Source organism: Salmo salar, unplaced genomic scaffold (genome assembly GCF_965601325.2).
Source record: "Salmo salar unplaced genomic scaffold, fSalSal1 ptg000588l, whole genome shotgun sequence".
NCBI lineage: Eukaryota > Metazoa > Chordata > Actinopteri > Salmoniformes > Salmonidae > Salmo > Salmo salar.
The window spans coordinates 107,143-129,032 of NW_027675428.1; the positions used below are offsets into that span (position 1 = coordinate 107,143).

General features: G+C 41.4%; 6 non-coding genes across 6 annotated transcripts; 4 read left to right on the forward strand and 2 right to left on the reverse strand.

Moving 5' to 3' along the window:
* Positions 1-3,498: 3,498 nt before the first annotated feature.
* trnap-ugg (transfer RNA proline (anticodon UGG)) lies at positions 3,499-3,570 on the reverse strand. The gene has a single exon. It is a non-coding gene; the product is annotated as a tRNA-Pro (tRNA).
* A 2,714-nt stretch (positions 3,571-6,284) lies between these two features.
* Positions 6,285-6,356, reverse strand: trnap-ugg (transfer RNA proline (anticodon UGG)). Its single transcript has one exon. It is a non-coding gene; the product is annotated as a tRNA-Pro (tRNA).
* An 8,319-nt stretch (positions 6,357-14,675) lies between these two features.
* On the forward strand, positions 14,676-14,747 carry trnap-ugg (transfer RNA proline (anticodon UGG)). The gene has a single exon. It is a non-coding gene; the product is annotated as a tRNA-Pro (tRNA).
* A 2,748-nt stretch (positions 14,748-17,495) lies between these two features.
* Positions 17,496-17,567, forward strand: trnap-ugg (transfer RNA proline (anticodon UGG)). Its single transcript has one exon. It is a non-coding gene; the product is annotated as a tRNA-Pro (tRNA).
* A 2,776-nt stretch (positions 17,568-20,343) lies between these two features.
* Positions 20,344-20,415, forward strand: trnap-ugg (transfer RNA proline (anticodon UGG)). The gene has a single exon. It is a non-coding gene; the product is annotated as a tRNA-Pro (tRNA).
* Positions 20,416-21,753: 1,338 nt separating this feature from the next.
* On the forward strand, positions 21,754-21,825 carry trnap-ugg (transfer RNA proline (anticodon UGG)). Its single transcript has one exon. It is a non-coding gene; the product is annotated as a tRNA-Pro (tRNA).
* Positions 21,826-21,890: the final 65 nt, after the last annotated feature.

Below are 21,890 nucleotides of genomic sequence, written 5' to 3' on the forward strand. Positions count from 1 at the left end.
GGGAGACCCTCACGAACACGGTGGTGTTCTCAATTTGTCTCTACGTCCCCCACAAGTGTCAGGGGACTCGTCTGAAGTCGGAACCCTCTATGTGCAAACATCTGTTTGTAGAATCCAAAATCTTTGGGCTACAAACTAATGTGACCCCACTTGTCACAATGTTCTCCGTTTTGCCCTACGTTTTCCACAAGTGTCACGGGACTAATCTGAAGGTAACAGGTACTGATTAAAATGATAGATTTTTTAACCAGGGACCTCTCGCACCCTAAGCCATAATAGTACAACTATACCAACGATCCGTTTGGTCAAAGAATTTTCACTTTCCACAAAAATGACGGTCAGGATATTAATCGATGTCTCCATGTTGCTTAAGAGCTTCACATAGCATTGGTGGTATAGTGGTGAGCATAGCTGCCTTCCAAGCAGTTGACCAGGGTTCAATTCCCAGCCAATGCAGAGCATGAGATATTCACTAGGTTTAGGAGCTGGGTGTCATTTCAAGTGTATTACATTGGAATCAATGTCCTTGTTAGTGGAAGTCAGATTTGCTCTTAGTTTTTGCAGGTTTTCTAAATGAAGTGCGATATTGAGCCAACTAGTGAATATCCATCGCCTAAACCATTCAGCCACCTCGTCCTGCGCCCAAGAGGTGGCTGTTTGCAACCAGTGGCCAGAGATCTGCCTGTCTGAGCTTGTTAAAAGATCTGCAAAAGGGTTCATCCGGGATTTGAACCCGGGACCTCTCACACCCAAAGCGAGAATCATACCCCTAGACCAACGAGCCTTAGACAAGAATAAAATTGTTTTGCTTTCTGCGGCAATTACAATGAGGATATCAATTGTTCTTGTCCATGGTGCTTGGAAAGATTGAACCTCATGTGAGTGTTTGTGCTATACTTGTGAGCATAGCAGTCTTCCAAACTGTTGACCAGGCTTCAGTTCAAATCTTTTGTATTTCATCTGCTGTGTCTTTCACATTCTGTCTTCTTAAGCCGCGACAGCAAACTGATGATGAGTGTTGACAAATGAATATTGAGCAAAATGAGGTCAATTAATATTTTAAAAGAGAAAATGAAAAAATAAAACTTAAAAAAGAATGGAGCTCATTTATTTTGAGTCGATTGATGCATCAGTACGTGAATCAAAGTAAACGAACGTAAAAAATACCCATTCAAATCGATCAGTTTTCAACTAGAGAGATTGAAACGCGTCGTATCTGTCTCAAGCCTCCGTAACTGTTTATGTTACAACTCCACATCTGCAATAAATGGTGGTGGAGCTAGAGCGGTGTTTGTCAAACCATGAGACATACCAATAATCGGTATTCTCACAAAAACATATGTAGCATCTGAACCGTTTGACCTACAACATCGTATGACCACTCCCTGGAAAGGGGAGACCCTCACGAACACGGTGGTGTTCTCAATTTGTCTCTACGTCCCCCACAAGTGTCAGGGGACTCGTCTGAAGTCGGAACCCTCTATGTGCAAACATCTGTTTGTAGAATCCAAAATCTTTGGGCTACAAACTAATGTGACCCCACTTGTCACAATGTTCTCCGTTTTGCCCTACGTTTTCCACAAGTGTCACGGGACTAATCTGAAGGTAACAGGTACTGATTAAAATGATAGATTTTTTAACCAGGGACCTCTCGCACCCTAAGCCATAATAGTACAACTATACCAACGATCCGTTTGGTCAAAGAATTTTCACTTTCCACAAAAATGACGGTCAGGATATTAATCGATGTCTCCATGTTGCTTAAGAGCTTCACATAGCATTGGTGGTATAGTGGTGAGCATAGCTGCCTTCCAAGCAGTTGACCAGGGTTCAATTCCCAGCCAATGCAGAGCATGAGATATTCACTAGGTTTAGGAGCTGGGTGTCATTTCAAGTGTATTACATTGGAATCAATGTCCTTGTTAGTGGAAGTCAGATTTGCTCTTAGTTTTTGCAGGTTTTCTAAATGAAGTGCGATATTGAGCCAACTAGTGAATATCCATCGCCTAAACCATTCAGCCACCTCGTCCTGCGCCCAAGAGGTGGCTGTTTGCAACCAGTGGCCAGAGATCTGCCTGTCTGAGCTTGTTAAAAGATCTGCAAAAGGGTTCATCCGGGATTTGAACCCGGGACCTCTCACACCCAAAGCGAGAATCATACCCCTAGACCAACGAGCCTTAGACAAGAATAAAATTGTTTTGCTTTCTGCGGCAATTACAATGAGGATATCAATTGTTCTTGTCCATGGTGCTTGGAAAGATTGAACCTCATGTGAGTGTTTGTGCTATACTTGTGAGCATAGCAGTCTTCCAAACTGTTGACCAGGCTTCAGTTCAAATCTTTTGTATTTCATCTGCTGTGTCTTTCACATTCTGTCTTCTTAAGCCGCGACAGCAAACTGATGATGAGTGTTGACAAATGAATATTGAGCAAAATGAGGTCAATTAATATTTTAAAAGAGAAAATGAAAAAATAAAACTTAAAAAAGAATGGAGCTCATTTATTTTGAGTCGATTGATGCATCAGTACGTGAATCAAAGTAAACGAACGTAAAAAATACCCATTCAAATCGATCAGTTTTCAACTAGAGAGATTGAAACGCGTCGTATCTGTCTCAAGCCTCCGTAACTGTTTATGTTACAACTCCACATCTGCAATAAATGGTGGTGGAGCTAGAGCGGTGTTTGTCAAACCATGAGACATACCAATAATCGGTATTCTCACAAAAACATATGTAGCATCTGAACCGTTTGACCTACAACATCGTATGACCACTCCCTGGAAAGGGGAGACCCTCACGAACACGGTGGTGTTCTCAATTTGTCTCTACGTCCCCCACAAGTGTCAGGGGATTCGTCTGAAGTCGGAACCCTCTATGTGCAAACATCTGTTTGTAGAATCCAAAATCTTTGGGCTACAGACTAATGTGACCCCACTTGTCACAATGTTCTCCGTTTTGCCCTACGTTTTCCACAAGTGTCACGGGACTAATCTGAAGGTAACAGGTACTGATTAAAATGATAGATTTTTTAACCAGGGACCTCTCGCACCCTAAGCCATAATAGTACAACTATACCAACGATCCGTTTGGTCAAAGAATTTTCACTTTCCACAAAAATGACGGTCAGGATATTAATCGATGTCTCCATGTTGCTTAAGAGCTTCACATAGCATTGGTGGTATAGTGGTGAGCATAGCTGCCTTCCAAGCAGTTGACCAGGGTTCGATTCCCAGCCAATGCAGAGCATGAGATATTACCTAGGTTTAGGAGCTGGGTGTCATTTCAAGTGTATTACATTGGAATCAATGTCCTTGTTAGTGGAAGTCAGATTTGCTCTTAGTTTTTGCAGGTTTTCTAAATGAAGTGCGATATTGAGCCAACTAGTGAATATCCATCGCCTAAACCATTCAGCCACCTCGTCCTGCGCCCAAGAGGTGGCTGTTTGCAACCAGTGGCCAGAGATCTGCCTGTCTGAGCTTGTTAAAAGATCTGCAAAAGGGTTCATCCGGGATTTGAACCCGGGACCTCTCGCACCCAAAGCGAGAATCATACCCCTAGACCAACGAGCCTTAGACAAGAATAAAATTGTTTTGCTTTCTGCGGCAATTACAATGAGGATATCAATTGTTCTTGTCCATGGTGCTTGGAAAGATTGAACCTCATGTGAGTGTTTGTGCTATACTTGTGAGCATAGCAGTCTTCCAAACTGTTGACCAGGCTTCAGTTCAAATCTTTTGTATTTCATCTGCTGTGTCTTTCACATTCTGTCTTCTTAAGCCGCGACAGCAAACTGATGATGAGTGTTGACAAATGAATATTGAGCAAAATGAGGTCAATTAATATTTTAAAAGAGAAAATGAAAAAATAAAACTTAAAAAAGAATGGAGCTCATTTATTTTGAGTCGATTGATGCATCAGTACGTGAATCAAAGTAAACGAACGTAAAAAATACCCATTCAAATCGATCAGTTTTCAACTAGAGAGATTGAAACGCGTCGTATCTGTCTCAAGCCTCCGTAACTGTTTATGTTACAACTCCACATCTGCAATAAATGGTGGTGGAGCTAGAGCGGTGTTTGTCAAACCATGAGACATACCAATAATCGGTATTCTCACAAAAACATATGTAGCATCTGAACCGTTTGACCTACAACATCGTATGACCACTCCCTGGAAAGGGGAGACCCTCACGAACACGGTGGTGTTCTCAATTTGTCTCTACGTCCCCCACAAGTGTCAGGGGATTCGTCTGAAGTCGGAACCCTCTATGTGCAAACATCTGTTTGTAGAATCCAAAATCTTTGGGCTACAGACTAATGTGACCCCACTTGTCACAATGTTCTCCGTTTTGCCCTACGTTTTCCACAAGTGTCACGGGACTAATCTGAAGGTAACAGGTACTGATTAAAATGATAGATTTTTTAACCAGGGACCTCTCGCACCCTAAGCCATAATAGTACAACTATACCAACGATCCGTTTGGTCAAAGAATTTTCACTTTCCACAAAAATGACGGTCAGGATATTAATCGATGTCTCCATGTTGCTTAAGAGCTTCACATAGCATTGGTGGTATAGTGGTGAGCATAGCTGCCTTCCAAGCAGTTGACCAGGGTTCGATTCCCAGCCAATGCAGAGCATGAGATATTACCTAGGTTTAGGAGCTGGGTGTCATTTCAAGTGTATTACATTGGAATCAATGTCCTTGTTAGTGGAAGTCAGATTTGCTCTTAGTTTTTGCAGGTTTTCTAAATGAAGTGCGATATTGAGCCAACTAGTGAATATCCATCGCCTAAACCATTCAGCCACCTCGTCCTGCGCCCAAGAGGTGGCTGTTTGCAACCAGTGGCCAGAGATCTGCCTGTCTGAGCTTGTTAAAAGATCTGCAAAAGGGTTCATCCGGGATTTGAACTCGGGACCTCTCGCACCCAAAGCGAGAATCATACCCCTAGACCAACGAGCCTTAGACAAGAATAAAATTGTTTTGCTTTCTGCGGCAATTACAATGAGGATATCAATTGTTCTTGTCCATGGTGCTTGGAAAGATTGAACCTCATGTGAGTGTTTGTGCTATACTTGTGAGCATAGCAGTCTTCCAAACTGTTGACCAGGCTTCAGTTCAAATCTTTTGTATTTCATCTGCTGTGTCTTTCACATTCTGTCTTCTTAAGCCGCGACAGCAAACTGATGATGAGTGTTGACAAATGAATATTGAGCAAAATGAGGTCAATTAATATTTTAAAAGAGAAAATGAAAAAATAAAACTTAAAAAAGAATGGAGCTCATTTATTTTGAGTCGATTGATGCATCAGTACGTGAATCAAAGTAAACGAACGTAAAAAATACCCATTCAAATCGATCAGTTTTCAACTAGAGAGATTGAAACGCGTCGTATCTGTCTCAAGCCTCCGTAACTGTTTATGTTACAACTCCACATCTGCAATAAATGGTGGTGGAGCTAGAGCGGTGTTTGTCAAACCATGAGACATACCAATAATCGGTATTCTCACAAAAACATATGTAGCATCTGAACCGTTTGACCTACAACATCGTATGACCACTCCCTGGAAAGGGGAGACCCTCACGAACACGGTGGTGTTCTCAATTTGTCTCTACGTCCCCCACAAGTGTCAGGGGATTCGTCTGAAGTCGGAACCCTCTATGTGCAAACATCTGTTTGTAGAATCCAAAATCTTTGGGCTACAGACTAATGTGACCCCACTTGTCACAATGTTCTCCGTTTTGCCCTACGTTTTCCACAAGTGTCACGGGACTAATCTGAAGGTAACAGGTACTGATTAAAATGATAGATTTTTTAACCAGGGACCTCTCGCACCCTAAGCCATAATAGTACAACTATACCAACGATCCGTTTGGTCAAAGAATTTTCACTTTCCACAAAAATGACGGTCAGGATATTAATCGATGTCTCCATGTTGCTTAAGAGCTTCACATAGCATTGGTGGTATAGTGGTGAGCATAGCTGCCTTCCAAGCAGTTGACCAGGGTTCGATTCCCAGCCAATGCAGAGCATGAGATATTACCTAGGTTTAGGAGCTGGGTGTCATTTCAAGTGTATTACATTGGAATCAATGTCCTTGTTAGTGGAAGTCAGATTTGCTCTTAGTTTTTGCAGGTTTTCTAAATGAAGTGCGATATTGAGCCAACTAGTGAATATCCATCGCCTAAACCATTCAGCCACCTCGTCCTGCGCCCAAGAGGTGGCTGTTTGCAACCAGTGGCCAGAGATCTGCCTGTCTGAGCTTGTTAAAAGATCTGCAAAAGGGTTCATCCGGGATTTGAACCCGGGACCTCTCGCACCCAAAGCGAGAATCATACCCCTAGACCAACGAGCCTTAGACAAGAATAAAATTGTTTTGCTTTCTGCGGCAATTACAATGAGGATATCAATTGTTCTTGTCCATGGTGCTTGGAAAGATTGAACCTCATGTGAGTGTTTGTGCTATACTTGTGAGCATAGCAGTCTTCCAAACTGTTGACCAGGCTTCAGTTCAAATCTTTTGTATTTCATCTGCTGTGTCTTTCACATTCTGTCTTCTTAAGCCGCGACAGCAAACTGATGATGAGTGTTGACAAATGAATATTGAGCAAAATGAGGTCAATTAATATTTTAAAAGAGAAAATGAAAAAATAAAACTTAACCTCTATGGGACCGGCGGGACGAATTCGTCCCACCTACGTAACATCCACTGCCAGCCTGTGGCGCGATTTTCAAAATCTTCAAAATCCTATTACTTCAATTTCTCAAACATATGACTATTTTACAGCCATTTAAAGATAAGACTCTCGTTAATCTAACCACACTGTCCGATTTCAAAAAGGCTTTACAACGAAAGCAAAACATTAGATTATGTCAGCAGAGTACCAAGCCAGAAATAATCAGACACCCATTTTTCAAGCCAGCATATAATGTCACCAAAACCCAGAAGACAGCTAAATGCAGCACTCACCTTTGATGATCTTCATCAGATGACAACCCTAGGACATTATGTTATACAATACATGCATGTTTTGTTCAATCAAGTTCATATTTATATCAAAAACCAGCTTTTTACATTAGCATGTGACGTTCAGAACTAGCATACCCCCCGCAAACTTACGGGGAATTCGCTAACATTTTACTAAATTACTCACGATAAACGTTCACAAAAAGCATAACAATTATTTTAAGAATTATAGATACAGACCTCCTCTATGCACTCGATATGTCCGATTTTAAAATAGCTTTTTGGTGAAAGCACATTTTGCAATATTCTAAGTATATAGCCCAGGCATCACGGGCTCGCTATTTAGACACCCGGCAAGTTTAGCACTCACCATAATCATATTTACTATTATAAAAATGTCATTACCTTTTGTTGTCTTCGTCAGAATGCACACCCAGGACGTCTACTTCAATAACAAATGTTGGTTTGGTCCAAAATAATCCATCGTTATATCCGAATAGCGGCGTTTTGTTCGTGCGTTCCAGACACTATCCGAAATAGTAAAGAAGTGTCGCGCGCTTGGCGCAATTCCTGACAATAAAATTCAAAGTATTCAATTGCCGTACGTCGAAGCATGTCAACCGCTGTTTAAAATCAATTTTTACGTCATTTTTCTCGTAGAAAAGCGGTAAAATTCCGACAGGGAATCTCCTTTTCGGCAAACAGAGGAAAAAATCCCAAAGGCGGGGGCGGTCGGGGTCACGCGCATAAGCTAGTGTCTCTTGATGGGCCACTTGAGAAAGGCGATAATGTGTTTCAGCCTGGGGCTGGAATGACGACATTCTCTTTTTTCCCGGGCTATGAGAGCCTATGGACGACGTGGGAAGTGTCACGTTAGAGCAGAGATCCTTAGTAAATGATAGAGATGGCAAAGAAGTTCCAGAAATGGTCAGACAGGCCACTTCCTGTAAAGGAATCTCTCAGGTTTTGACCTGCCATTTGAGTTCTGTTATACTCACAGACACCATTCAAACAGTTTTAGAAAATTTAGGGTGTTTTCTATCCATATGTAATAAGTATATGCATATTCTAGTTACTGAGTAGGAGTGGTAACCAGATTAAATCGGGTATGTTTTTTATCCAGCCGTGTCAATGCTGCCCCCTAGCCCTAACAGGTTAACCTCTCTAGGCTAGGCGGGACGAATTCGTCCCACCTACGTAACAGCCACGGCTATCCTGTGGCGCGATTTTCAAAACCTTAAAAATCCTATTACTTAAATTTCTCAAACATATGACTATTTTACAGCCATTTAAAGATAAGGCTCTCGTTAATCTAACCACACTGTCCGATTTCAAAAAGGCTTTACAACGAAAGCAAAACATTAGATTATGTCAGCAGAGTACCAAGCCAGAAATAATCAGACACCCATTTTTCAAGCCAGCATATAATGTCACCAAAACCCAGAAGACAGCTAAATGCAGCACTCACCTTTGATGATCTTCATCAGATGACAACCCTAGGACATTATGTTATACAATACATGCATGTTTTGTTCAATCAAGTTCATATTTATATCAAAAACCAGCTTTTTACATTAGCATGTGACGTTCAGAACTAGCATACCCCCCGCAAACTTCCGGGGAATTCGCTAACATTTTACTAAATTACTCACGATAAACGTTCACAAAAAGCATAACAATTATTTTAAGAATTATAGATACAGACCTCCTCTATGCACTCGATATGTCCGATTTTAAAATAGCTTTTTGGTGAAAGCACATTTTGCAATATTCTAAGTACATAGCCCAGGCATCACGGGCTCGCTATTTAGACACCCGGCAAGTTTAGCACTCACCATAATCATATTTACTATTATAAAAATTTCATTACCTTTTGTTGTCTTCGTCAGAATACACACCCAGGACAGCTACTTCAATAACAAATGTTGGTTTGGTCCAAAATAATCCATCGTTATATCCGAATAGCGGCGTTTTGTTCGTGCGTTCCAGACGCTATCCGAAATAGTAAAGAAGTGTCACGCGCTTGGTGCAATTCGTGACAATAAAATTCTAAGTATTCCATTACCGTACTTCGAAGCATGTCAACCGCTGTTTAAAATCAATTTTTACGACATTTTTCTCGTAGAAAAGCGATAATATTCCGACAGGGAATCTCCTTTTCGGCAAACAGAGGAAAAAATCCCAAAGGCGGGGGCGGTCGGGGTCACGCGCATAAGCTAGTGTCTCTTGATGGGCCACTTGAGAAAGGCGATAATGTGTTTCAGCCTGGGGCTGGAATGACGACATTCTGTTTTTTCCCGGGCTCTGAGCGCCTATGGACGACGTGGGAAGTGTCACGTTAGAGCAGAGATCCTTAGTAAATGATAGAGATGGAAAAGAAGTTCAACAAATGGTCAGACAGGCCACTTCCTGTAAAGGAATCTCTCAGGTTTTGACCTGCCATTTGAGTTCTGTTATACTCACAGACACCATTCAAACAGTTTTAGAAAATTTAGGGTGTTTTCTATCCATATGTAATAAGTATATGCATATTCTAGTTACTGAGTAGGAGTGGTAACCAGATTAAATCGGGTATGTTTTTTATCCAGCCGTGTCAATGCTGCCCCCTAGCCCTAACAGGTTAACACTGCTGGACTGGTCTCCTGGTGCTGGGGCTGGCCTCATTACTGCTTGGGGATCCTGCTGTGGAGTTGAAGTCCCTGCTGCGTCGAGCCTTTGTCGTCCTGGTGTTGGCAGACCCAATCTTGGGCTCTCACTGACGAGTTCCGCTTGGTGAGGAGCTGTGAGGATAGATTGGCGTAGGCCCCGAAACTCCTGCTTGAGGTCTTCGTCCCTCTTCTCAACCGGTAGTTCAAACAGTTCTGGTTGTGTTTGGCCCCTTGGTCGGGCTCCTAGTTTCTCATAATTAACCTCTTCACCAGAAGATTCCATGGTATTCCACCCAGTTTCAACTTCAATGACCTTTTATGACAGTTGATGCTGCTGCTGTGAACGCAATCCTGTACGCATTCCTTTACCTCTCTTGTTGGAATTCACTGATTTGCGGTGCGCCATCCCACTGCTGCCACCATATGTCACGTAGAGTAGGCCAGAAGGCTAAACTGGAAAACCTAACCTCTATAAAAAATAAAAAGATGGCGGAGCCGCAAAAGTTCTTCTGTGCAAAGGTGTTTATTTACATAGTGATTCCGGAACAAAACAACAGTACTGCCATCAAACATATACCTTATGGGACAGCTTAAAAACAAAGCTGCCCCACCCACAGCTCAATCCAAAATGCCTCCCCATGAACTGAAAGAGAGGCTCCTTTTGTAGGGGTAGCCCCTCCCCTCAGAACAATTAACACTAATTAATTAAGCAATTACCTATTCAACATACAGTTTCCATTTATCTAAACATACCAAAATATATACATTGCAACACGTTTATGAAACAACATCACAATATAACATTTACAAAATTACATCACTACTGACAGTGTCTTCCAATATGCCCGTTTACATTAATGAGCCATTCCGGACAGGCACTACAAAGTAAGCCCAATTCCCTTAGCTCGGGCCCTTATCCAGCATACCTGGAAGCTACAGAGATGGAGAGAGAGAGGAACAGAACAAACAACCGCGCTCATCCATAACATCGATAAGTATACTAAATATTGCTTATATTAAATATGAACACCTGTCTTTATTTCTTTATACCCTAACTGGTTACTGAAGTAAGTGTGAAATGTATGTACTAAGATAGAGACGTTAACCTCTATGGGCTAGGTGGGACGTATCAGGTCAAACACTATTTTTACAGAAGTTTACTAAGGGTTGGTAACAGGCTGATTGGTCGGCTATTTTAGCCAGTAAAGGGGGCTTTACTATTCTTAGGAAGCGGAAGGACTTTAACTTCCCTCCAGGCCTAAGGGCACACACTTTCTAGTAGGCTTAAATTGAAGATGTGGCAACATCATCCGCTGTTATCCACAGTAATCTTCCATCCAAGTTGTCAGACCTCAGTGGCTTGTCATTGTTGATAGACAACAATAATTTGTTCACCTCTTCCACACTCACTTTAAGGAATTCAAAAGTATAATTCTTGTCTTTCATAATTTGTCACATATACTTGGATGTGTAGTGTCAGCGTTTGTTGCTGGCATGTCACCCCTAAGTTTGTTCATCTTGCCAATGAAAAATAAATGAAAGTAGTTGTCAATATCAGTGGGTTTTGTGATAAATTAGTCATCTGATTCAATGAATGATGGAGCCGAGTAGGCATTGTTATCCTAAAGGGACATAGTCATGGTAGCCAAAATAATGGCCTGCCCAGCATGTTTGTTGCTTAATTAACTCAGAAACCACACCTGTGTGGAAGCACCTGCTTTAACCTCTCTAGGGTAGGTGGCACCAAATCGTCCCACCTACGCAACAGCCAGTCTAATCCCGTGGCGCGATATTCAAATACCTTAAAAATGCTATTACTTCAATTTCTCAAACATATAACTATTTTACACCATTTTAAAGACAGGACTCTCCTTTATCTAACCACACTGTCCGATTTCAAAAAGGCTTTACAACGAAAGAAAAACATTAGATTATGTTTGCAGAGTACCCAGCCAGAAATAATCAGACACCCATTTTTCAAGCTAGCATATAATGTCACATAAACCCAAACCACAGCTAAATGCAGCACTAACCTTTGATGATCTTCATCAGATGACAACCCTAGGACATTATGTTATACAATACATGCATGTTTTGTTCAATCAAGTTCATATTTATATCAAAAAACAGCTTTTTTACATTAGCATGTGACGTTCAGAACTAGCATACCCCCCGCAAACTTCCGGGGAATTTACTAACAATTTACTAAATTACTCATGATAAACGTTCACAAAAAGCATAACAATTATTTTAAGAATTATAGATACAGAACTCCTCTATGCACTCGATATGTCCGATTTTAAAATAGCTTTTTGGTGAAAGCACATTTTGCAATATTCTAAGTACATAGCCCAGCCATCACGGGCTAGCTATTTAGACACCCAGCAAGTTTAGCCTTCACCAAAATCAGATTTACTATAACAAAAATGTTATTACCTTTCCTGTTCTTCGTCAGAATGCACTCCCAGGACTTCTACTTCAATGACAAATGTTGGTTTGGTCCCAAATAATCCATCGTTATATCCAAACAGCGGCGTTTTGTTCGTGCGTTCAAGACACTATCCGAAATGGTAAATCAGGGTTACGAGCATGGCGCATTTCGTGACAAAAAAATTCTAAATATTCCATTACCGTACTTCGAAGCATGTCAACTGCTGTTTAAAATCAATTTTTATGCAATTTATCTCGTAAAAAAGCGATAATATTCCGACCGGGAATCTGCGTTTCGGTAAACAGAGGAAAAAAAAGAAAGATGGGGGCGACCAGTGCACGCCCCTAAGCCCACTGTCCCCTGATCGGCCACTTGACAAAGGCGATAATGTGTTTCAGCCTGGGGCTGGAATGACGACATTCAGCTTTTTCCCGGGCTCTGAGAGCCTATGGGAGCCGTGGGAAGTGTCACGTTACCGCAGAGATCCTTTGTTTTGGAAAGAGATGTCAAAGAAAGCCAATAAATGGTCAGACAGGCCACTTCCTGTAAAGGAATCTCTCAGGTTTTTGCCTGCCATATGAGTTCTGTTATACTCACAGACACCATTCAAACAGTTTTAGAAACTTTAGGGTGTTTTCTATCCATATCTAATAAGTATATGCATATTCTAGTTACTGGGTAGGAGTAGTAACCAGATTAAATCGGGTACGTTTTTTATCCGGCGGTGTAAATACTGCCCCCTAGCCCTAAGAGGTTAAATACACTTTACTCGAGTTTCCATAACTTTGTACGTTTTTTTAAGTTAAGAACAAATTCTTATTTACAATGACTGCCTACCCCTGGCCAAACCCAGACGACTCTGGGCCAATTGCCCGACGCCCTATGGGACTCCCAATCACGTCCGGTTGTCATACAGCCTGGAATCGAACCAGGGTCTGTAGTGACGCCTCTAGCACTGAGATGTAGTGCATTAGACTGCTGCGCCACTCGGGAGCCCTACAGTACCAGTCAAAAGTTTGGACACACCAACTCATTCAAGGGTTTTTTACTATTTCTACATTGTAGAATAATAGTGAAGACATCAAAACTATGAAATAACACATATGGAATCATGTAGTAACCAAACAATGGTAAAACAAATCAAAATATATTTTAGATTCTTCAAAGTAGTCACCATTTGCCTTGATAATAGCGTTGCACACGTTTGGCATTCTCTCAACCAGCTTCACCTGGAATGCATTTCCAACTATCTTGAAGAAGTTCCCACATATGCTGAGCACTTGTTAGCTGCTTTTCCATCACTCTGTGGTCCAACTCATCCCAAACCATCTCAATTGGGTTGAGGTCGGGTGATTGTGGAGGCCAGGTCATCTGATACAGCACTCCATCACTCTCCTTCTTGGTCAAATAGCCCATACACAGCCTGGAGGTGTGTTGGATCATTGTCCTGCTGAAGATCAAATGATAATCCCACTAAGCGTAAACCAGATGGGATGGCATATCGCTGTGGTAGCCATGCTGGTTAAGTGTGCCTTGAATTCTAAATAAATCACAGACAGTGTCACCAGCAAAGCACCATCACACCTCCTCCTCCATGCTTCATGGTGGGAAATACACATGAGGAGATCATCCATTCACCTACTCTGCGTCTCACAAAGACATGGCAGTTGGAACCAAAAATCTTAAATTTGGACTCATCAGACCAAAGGACAGATTTCCACCGGTCTAATGTCCATTGCTCGTGTTTCTTGGCCCAAGCAAGTCTCTTCTTCTTATTGGTGTCCTTTAGTAGGGGTTTCTTTGCAGCGCTTAGACCATGAAGGCCTGATTCACGCTGTCTCCTCTGAACTGTTGATGTTGAACTCTGTGAAGCATTTATTTGGGCTGCAATCTGAGGTGCAGTTAACTCTAATGAACTTATCCTCTGCAGAAGAGGTAACTCTGGGTCTTCCTTTCCTGTGGCGGTCCTCATGAGAGCCAGTTTCATCATAGCGCTTGACGGTTAAACTTTTGAAGTTGTTGACATTTTCCATATTGACTGACTTTCATGTCTTAAAGTAATGATGAACTGACCTTCATGTCTTAAAGTAATGATGGACTGACCTTCATGTCTTAAAGTAATGATGGACTGAGCTCCACCACCATTTATTGCAGATGTGGAGTTGTAACATAAACAGTTACGGAGTCTTGAGACAGATACGACGCGTTTCAATCTCTCTAGTTGAAAACTGATCGATTTGAATGGGTATTTTTTACGTTCGTTTACTTTGATTCACGTACTGATGCATCAATCGACTCAAAATAAATGAGCTCCATTCTTTTTTAAGTTTTATTTTTTCATTTTCTCTTTTAAAATATTAATTGACCTCATTTTGCTCAATATTCATTTGTCAACACTCATCATCAGTTTGCTGTCGCGGCTTAAGAAGACAGAATGTGAAAGACACAGCAGATGAAATACAAAAGATTTGAACTGAAGCCTGGTCAACAGTTTGGAAGACTGCTATGCTCACAAGTATAGCACAAACACTCACATGAGGTTCAATCTTTCCAAGCACCATGGACAAGAACAATTGATATCCTCATTGTAATTGCCGCAGAAAGCAAAACAATTTTATTCTTGTCTAAGGCTCGTTGGTCTAGGGGTATGATTCTCGCTTTGGGTGCGAGAGGTCCCGGGTTCAAATCCCGGATGAACCCTTTTGCAGATCTTTTAACAAGCTCAGACAGGCAGATCTCTGGCCACTGGTTGCAAACAGCCACCTCTTGGGCGCAGGACGAGGTGGCTGAATGGTTTAGGCGATGGACTGCTTATCTATTGTGATATTCACTAGTTGGCTCAATATCGCACTTCATTTAGAAAACCTGCAAAAACTAAGAGCAAATCTGACTTCCACTAACAAGGACATTGATTCCAATGTAATACACTTGAAATGACACCCAGCCCCTAAACCTAGTGAATATCTCATGCTCTGCATTGGCTGGGAATCGAACCCTGGTCAACTGCTTGGAAGGCAGCTATGCTCACCACTATACCACAAATGCTATGTGAAGCTCTTAAGCAACATGGAGACATCGATTCATATCCTGACCGTCATTTTTGTGGAAAGTGAAAATTCTTTGACCAAACAGATCGTTGGTATAGTTGTACTATTATGGCTTAGGGTGCGAGAGGTCCCTGGTTAAAAAATCGATCATTTTAATCTGTACCTGTTACCTTCAGATTAGTCCCGTGACACTTGTGGAAAACGTAGGGCAAAACGGAGAACATTGTGACAAGTGGGGTCACATTAGTTTGTAGCCCAAAGATTTTGGATTCTACAAACAGATGTTTGCACATAGAGGGTTCCGACTTCAGACGAGTCCCCTGACACTTGTGGGGGACGTAGAGACAAATTGAGAACACCACCGTGTTCGTGAGGGTCTCCCCTTTCCAGGGAGTGGTCATACGATGTTGTAGGTCAAACGGTTCAGAAGCTACAGATGTTTTTGTGAGAATACCGATTATTGGTATGTCTCATGGTTTGACAAACACCGCTCTAGCTCCACCACCATTTATTGCAGATGTGGAGTTGTAACATGAACAGTTACGGAGTCTTGAGACAGATACGACGCGTTTCAATCTCTCTAGTTGAAAACTGATCGATTTGAATGGGTATTTTTTACGTTCGTTTACTTTGATTCACGTACTGATGCATCAATCGACTCAAAATAAATGAGCTCCATTCTTTTTTAAGTTTTATTTTTTCATTTTCTCTTTTAAAATATTAATTGACCTCATTTTGCTCAATATTCATTTGTCAACACTCATCATCAGTTTGCTGTCACGGCTTAAGAAGACAGAATGTGAAAGACACAGCAGATGAAATACAAAAGATTTGAACTGAAGCCTGGTCAACAGTTTGGAAGACTGCTATGCTCACAAGTATAGCACAAACACTCACATGAGGTTCAATCTTTCCAAGCACCATGGACAAGAACAATTGGTATCCTCATTGTAATTGCCGCAGAAAGCTAAACAATTTTATTCTTGTCTAAGGCTCGTTGGTCTAGGGGTATGATTCTTGCTTTGGGTGCGAGAGGTCCCGGGTTCAAATCCCGGATGAACCCTTTTGCAGATCTTTTAACAAGCTCAGACAGGCAGATCTCTGGCCACTGGTTGCAAACAGCCACCTCTTGGGCGCAGGACGAGGTGGCTGAATGGTTTAGGCGATGGACTGCTTATCTATTGTGATATTCACTAGTTGGCTCAATATCGCACTTCATTTAGAAAACCTGCAAAAACTAAGAGCAAATCTGACTTCCACTAACAAGGACATTGATTCCAATGTAATACACTTGAAATGACACCCAGCCCCTAAACCTAGTGAATATCTCATGCTCTGCATTGGCTGGGAATCGAACCCTGGTCAACTGCTTGGAAGGCAGCTATGCTCACCACTATACCACCAATGCTATGTGAAGCTCTTAAGCAACATGGAGACATCGATTCATATCCTGACCGTCATTTTTGTGGAAAGTGAAAATTCTTTGACCAAACGGATCGTTGGTATAGTTGTACTATTATGGCTTAGGGTGCGAGAGGTCCCTGGTTAAAAAATCGATCATTTTAATCTGTACCTGTTACCTTCAGATTAGTCCCGTGACACTTGTGGAAAACGTAGGGCAAAACGGAGAACATTGTGACAAGTGGGGTCACATTAGTTTGTAGTCCAAAGATTTTGGATTCTACAAACAGATGTTTGCACATAGAGGGTTCCGACTTCAGACGAGTCCCCTGACACTTGTGGAGGATGTAGAGACAAATTGAGAACACCACCGTGTTCGTGAGGGTCTCCCCTTTCCAGGGAGTGGTCATACGATGTTGTAGGTCAAACGGTTCAGATGCTACAGATGTTTCTGTGAGAATACCGATTATTGGTATGTCTCATGGTTTGACAAACACCGCTCTAGCTCCACCACCATTTATTGCAGATGTGGAGTTGTAACATAAACAGTTACGGAGGCTTGAGACAGATACGACGCGTTTCAATCTCTCTAGTTGAAAACTGATCGATTTGAATGGGTATTTTTTACGTTCGTTTACTTTGATTCACGTACTGATGCATCAATCGACTCAAAATAAATGAGCTCCATTCTTTTTTAAGTTTTATTTTTTCATTTTCTCTTTTAAAATATTAATTGACAACATTTTGCTCAATATTCATTTGTCAACACTCATCATCAGTTTGCTGTCGCGGCTTAAGAAGACAGAATGTGAAAGACACAGCAGATGAAATACAAAAGATTTGAACTGAAGCCTGGTCAACAGTTTGGAAGACTGCTCTGCTCACAAGTATAGCACAAACACTCACATGAGGTTCAATCTTTCCAAGCACCATGGACAAGAACAATTGATATCCTCATTGTAATTGCCGCAGAAAGCAAAACAATTTTATTCTTGTCTAAGGCTCGTTGGTCTAGGGGTATGATTCTCGCTTTGGGTGCGAGAGGTCCCGGGTTCAAATCCCGGATGAACCCTTTTGCAGATCTTTTAACCTGTTGGGTCTAGGGGGCAGCATTTGCACGTCTGGATAAAAAAAATGTACCCGATTTAATCTGGTTACTAATCCTACCCAGTAACTAGAATATGCATATACTTATTATATATGGATAGAAAACACTCTAAAGTTTCCAAAACTGTTTGAATGGTGTCTGTGAGTATAACAGAACTCATTTGGCAGGCAAAACCCTGAGACATTTTCTGACAGGAAGTGGATACCTGATGTGTTGTATTGACTTTAAAGCTATCCCATTGAAAAACACAGGGGTTTAGGAATATTTTGGCACTTCCTATTGCTTCCACTAGATGTCACCAGCCTTTACAAAGTGTTTTGAGTCTTCTGGAGGGAGATCTGACCGAACAAGAGCCATGGAACGGTGATGTCCCATTAGACACCTGGCGCGCTACTTCATGTTGGGTACCCTCGTTCCAATACGTTATAAAAGGCTATGCATTCGTCCACCTTGAATATTATTCATGTTCTGGTTAAAAAAGGCCCTAATGATTTATGCTATACAACGTTTGACATGTTTGAACGAACGGAAATATATTTTTTCCCCTCGTTCATGACGAGAAGTCCGGCTGGCTTACATCATGTGCTAACGAGACGGAGATTTTTGGACATAAATGATGAGCTTTTTTGAACAAAACTACATTCGTTATGGACCTGTGATACCTGGAAGTGACATCTGATGAAGAGAATCAAAGGTAATGGATTATTTACATAGTATTTTCGATTTTAGATCTCCCCAACATGACGTCTAGTCTGTATCGCAACGCGTATTTTTCTGGGCACAGTGCTCAGATTATTGCAAAGTGTGATTTCCCAGTAAGGTTATTTTTAAATCTGGCAAGTTGATTGCGTTCAAAAGATGTAAATCTATAATTCTTTAAATGACAATATAATATTTTAACAATGTTTTCTAATTTTAATTATTTAATTTCTGACGCTGACTTGACTGCCGGTTATTGGAGGGAAACGATTTCCTCAACATCAATGCCATAGTAAAACGCTGTTTTTGTATATAAATATGAACTTGATAGAACTAAAAATGCATGCATTGTCTAACATAATGTCCTAGGAGTGTCATCTGATGGAGATTGTAAAAGGTTAGTGTATCATTTTAGCTGGTTTTATGGTTTTGGTGACCCTGTCTTTGACTTGACAAAACATTACACACAACTCTTGTAAATGTACTGTCCTAACATACTCTAAATTTATGCTTTCGCCGTAAAACCTTTTTGAAATCGTAAAACGTGGTTAGATTAAGGAGATGTTTATCTTTCAAATGGTGTAACATAGTTGTATTTTTGAAAAATTTGAATTTTGACATTTATTTGGATTCAAATTTGCCGCTCTTGAAATGCACCTGCTGTTGATGGAGTGCACCACAGGTGGCACGCTAGCGTCCCACCTAGCCCATAGAGGTTAACAAGCTCAGACAGGCAGATCTCTGGCCACTGGTTGCAAACAGCCACCTCTTGGGCGCAGGACGAGGTGGCTGAATGGTTTAGGCGATGGACTGCTTATCTATTGTGATATTCACTAGTTGGCTCAATATCGCACTTCATTTAGAAAACCTGCAAAAACTAAGAGCAAATCTGACTTCCACTAACAAGGACATTGATTCCAATGTAATACACTTGAAATGACACCCAGCCCCTAAACCTAGTGAATATCTCATGCTCTGCATTGGCTGGGAATCGAACCCTGGTCAACTGCTTGGAAGGCAGCTATGCTCACCACTATACCACCAATGCTATGTGAAGCTCTTAAGCAACATGGAGACATCGATTCATATCCTGACCGTCATTTTTGTGGAAAGTGAAAATTCTTTGACCAAACGGATCGTTGGTATAGTTGTACTATTATGGCTTAGGGTGCGAGAGGTCCCTGGTTAAAAAATCTATCATTTTAATCAGTACCTGTTACCTTCAGATTAGTCCCGTGACACTTGTGGAAAACGTAGGGCAAAACGGAGAACATTGTGACAAGTGGGGTCACATTAGTTTGTAGCCCAAAGATTTTGGATTCTACAAACAGATGTTTGCACATAGAGGGTTCCGACTTCAGACGAGTCCCCTGACACTTGTGGGGGACGTAGAGACAAATTGAGAACACCACCGTGTTCGTGAGGGTCTCCCCTTTCCAGGGAGTGGTCATACGATGTTGTAGGTCAAACGGTTCAGATGCTACAAATGTTTTTGTGAGAATACCGATTATTGGTATGTCTCATGGTTTGACAAACACCGCTCTAGCTCCACCACCATTTATTGCAGATGTGGAGTTGTAACATAAACAGTTACGGAGGCTTGAGACAGATACGACGCGTTTCAATCTCTCTAGTTGAAAACTGATCGATTTGAATGGGTATTTTTTACGTTCGTTTACTTTGATTCACGTACTGATGCATCAATCGACTCAAAATAAATGAGCTCCATTCTTTTTTAAGTTTTATTTTTTCATTTTCTCTTTTAAAATATTAATTGACCTCATTTTGCTCAATATTCATTTGTCAACACTCATCATCAGTTTGCTGTCGCGGCTTAAGAAGACAGAATGTGAAAGACACAGCAGATGAAATACAAAAGATTTGAACTGAAGCCTGGTCAACAGTTTGGAAGACTGCTATGCTCACAAGTATAGCACAAACACTCACATGAGGTTCAATCTTTCCAAGCACCATGGACAAGAACAATTGATATCCTCATTGTAATTGCCGCAGAAAGCAAAACAATTTTATTCTTGTCTAAGGCTCGTTGGTCTAGGGGTATGATTCTCGCTTTGGGTGCGAGAGGTCCCGGGTTCAAATCCCGGATGAACCCTTTTGCAGATCTTTTAACAAGCTCAGACAGGCAGATCTCTGGCCACTGGTTGCAAACAGCCACCTCTTGGGCGCAGGACGAGGTGGCTGAATGGTTTAGGCGATGGACTGCTTATCTATTGTGATATTCACTAGTTGGCTCAATATCGCACTTCATTTAGAAAACCTGCAAAAACTAAGAGCAAATCTGACTTCCACTAACAAGGACATTGATTCCAATGTAATACACTTGAAATGACACCCAGCCCCTAAACCTAGTGAATATCTCATGCTCTGCATTGGCTGGGAATCGAACCCTGGTCAACTGCTTGGAAGGCAGCTATGCTCACCACTATACCACCAATGCTATGTGAAGCTCTTAAGCAACATGGAGACATCGATTCATATCCTGACCGTCATTTTTGTGGAAAGTGAAAATTCTTTGACCAAACGGATCGTTGGTATAGTTGTACTATTATGGCTTAGGGTGCGAGAGGTCCCTGGTTAAAAAATCTATCATTTTAATCAGTACCTGTTACCTTCAGATTAGTCCCGTGACACTTGTGGAAAACGTAGGGCAAAACGGAGAACATTGTGACAAGTGGGGTCACATTAGTTTGTAGCCCAAAGATTTTGGATTCTACAAACAGATGTTTGCACATAGAGGGTTCCGACTTCAGACGAGTCCCCTGACACTTGTGGGGGACGTAGAGACAAATTGAGAACACCACCGTGTTCGTGAGGGTCTCCCCTTTCCAGGGAGTGGTCATACGATGTTGTAGGTCAAACGGTTCAGATGCTACAAATGTTTTTGTGAGAATACCGATTATTGGTATGTCTCATGGTTTGACAAACACCGCTCTAGCTCCACCACCATTTATTGCAGATGTGGAGTTGTAACATAAACAGTTACGGAGGCTTGAGACAGATACGACGCGTTTCAATCTCTCTAGTTGAAAACTGATCGATTTGAATGGGTATTTTTTACGTTCGTTTACTTTGATTCACGTACTGATGCATCAATCGACTCAAAATAAATGAGCTCCATTCTTTTTTAAGTTTTATTTTTTCATTTTCTCTTTTAAAATATTAATTGACCTCATTTTGCTCAATATTCATTTGTCAACACTCATCATCAGTTTGCTGTCGCGGCTTAAGAAGACAGAATGTGAAAGACACAGCAGATGAAATACAAAAGATTTGAACTGAAGCCTGGTCAACAGTTTGGAAGACTGCTATGCTCACAAGTATAGCACAAACACTCACATGAGGTTCAATCTTTCCAAGCACCATGGACAAGAACAATTGATATCCTCATTGTAATTGCCGCAGAAAGCAAAACAATTTTATTCTTGTCTAAGGCTCGTTGGTCTAGGGGTATGATTCTCGCTTTGGGTGCGAGAGGTCCCGGGTTCAAATCCCGGATGAACCCTTTTGCAGATCTTTTAACAAGCTCAGACAGGCAGATCTCTGGCCACTGGTTGCAAACAGACACCT